Source organism: Orycteropus afer, unplaced genomic scaffold (assembly GCF_000298275.1).
Source record: "Orycteropus afer afer isolate SDZICR_OR568_19922 unplaced genomic scaffold, OryAfe1.0 scaffold00074, whole genome shotgun sequence".
Classification (NCBI taxonomy): Eukaryota; Metazoa; Chordata; class Mammalia; order Tubulidentata; family Orycteropodidae; genus Orycteropus; species Orycteropus afer.
Genome location: NW_006921661.1, coordinates 8,856,236 through 8,857,734, shown reverse-complemented (window position 1 = coordinate 8,857,734; position 1,499 = coordinate 8,856,236).

Below are 1,499 nucleotides of genomic sequence, written 5' to 3'. Positions count from 1 at the left end.
ACGGCATATAACAACAACAACAATGATTGTAAAATACCCTAGCTCCTTCATAAATGAAAGGGCTTGCATTTTCTTTAAAAATTGAGATGATAAGGCCAACATAAGATCAAGAACTTAGTCTGATAGACATAGAATCTTTGTCTTCTAAGCAGATTATGGAGAAAAGAAAGCTTTTACAATCTCTTACTAAGGACAACCCAGTAATTAAAGAAAATTTTGTCATTTGACAGAGAAAACCAAATTCTAGCTTTGCATACTATTTGATATTAAAACTATTTTAAAATCCTATCAAACCTTGCAATGAACAAGTCATTGGTCTTGCAAATTCTATCATGTGATCTCTGGTGTCATTTCTATCATGAAGGCCATATTTTCCAACTATTGATGCTTCTTCTTTGTTTCCAACTTTCACAGTCCAATAGCCATACACAGATACAGTAATATCCATACATTTTGATTGCATGTTTGGTCAGTTTTACGCTTCAGAAGTTGGTAAAAATCTTCTGTTTCTTCATCTTTGGCTTTATTTGCTGGTGTGTAAATTTGAATAATAATAGTATTAACCAGTCTTCCTTGTAGGCTTAAGGATATTATCCTATCACTGACAGTGTTGTACTTTAGAATAAACCTTGAAATGTTATTTTTGACAATGAATATGATGTCATTCCTCTTTAATTTGCAGTCCTGACATAGTAGACCATATGATTATCTGATTCAAAATGGCCAAATCAGTCCATTTCAGCTCACTAATGCCTAGTATATCTATCTTTATGCATTTCATTTCATTTTTGACAACTTCCAATTTTCCTAGATTCATACTTTGTACATTCTGTGTTCCCATTATTAATGAATGTTTGCAGATGTTTCTTTCCATTTTGAGTTCTGTTCCATCAGCAAATGAAGGTCCTGAAAACTTTACTCCACCCATGTCATTAAGATCAATTCTACTTTGAGGAGATAACTCTGCCCCAGCATATTTTGAGTGCCTTCTGACCTGAGGGGCTCATATTCTGGCACTATGCCAGACAATGCTTCACTACTATTCATAACATTTTCCAGCAATACATCAGACAATGTTTCACTGCTATTCATAAGGTTTTCAGTGGCCAATTTCTTCAGAGGTAGATGGCCCCATCCTTCTTCCCAGTCTCTCTTAGTCTGGAAGCTCCACTGAAATCTGTACATTATGGATGGCTCTACTGGTATTTCAAATACCAGTGGCATAGCTTCCAGTGTCAAAGCAACACACAAGCCACCACAGTATGACATGCTGACAGTCAAATGGTGTCATCAAAATAAGTGGTGACTGTACACATGGACCTTACCAGATGGAATACACAGGAATCAAATCAACTACATCTGTGTAAACAGGCAATAGAGAAGTTCAATATCATCAGACAGAACAGGGTCAGGAGCTGACTGTGGAATAGACCATCAATTGCTCATATGCCAGTTCAAGTTGAAGCTGAAGAAAATTAAAATAAATCCACAAGAACCAG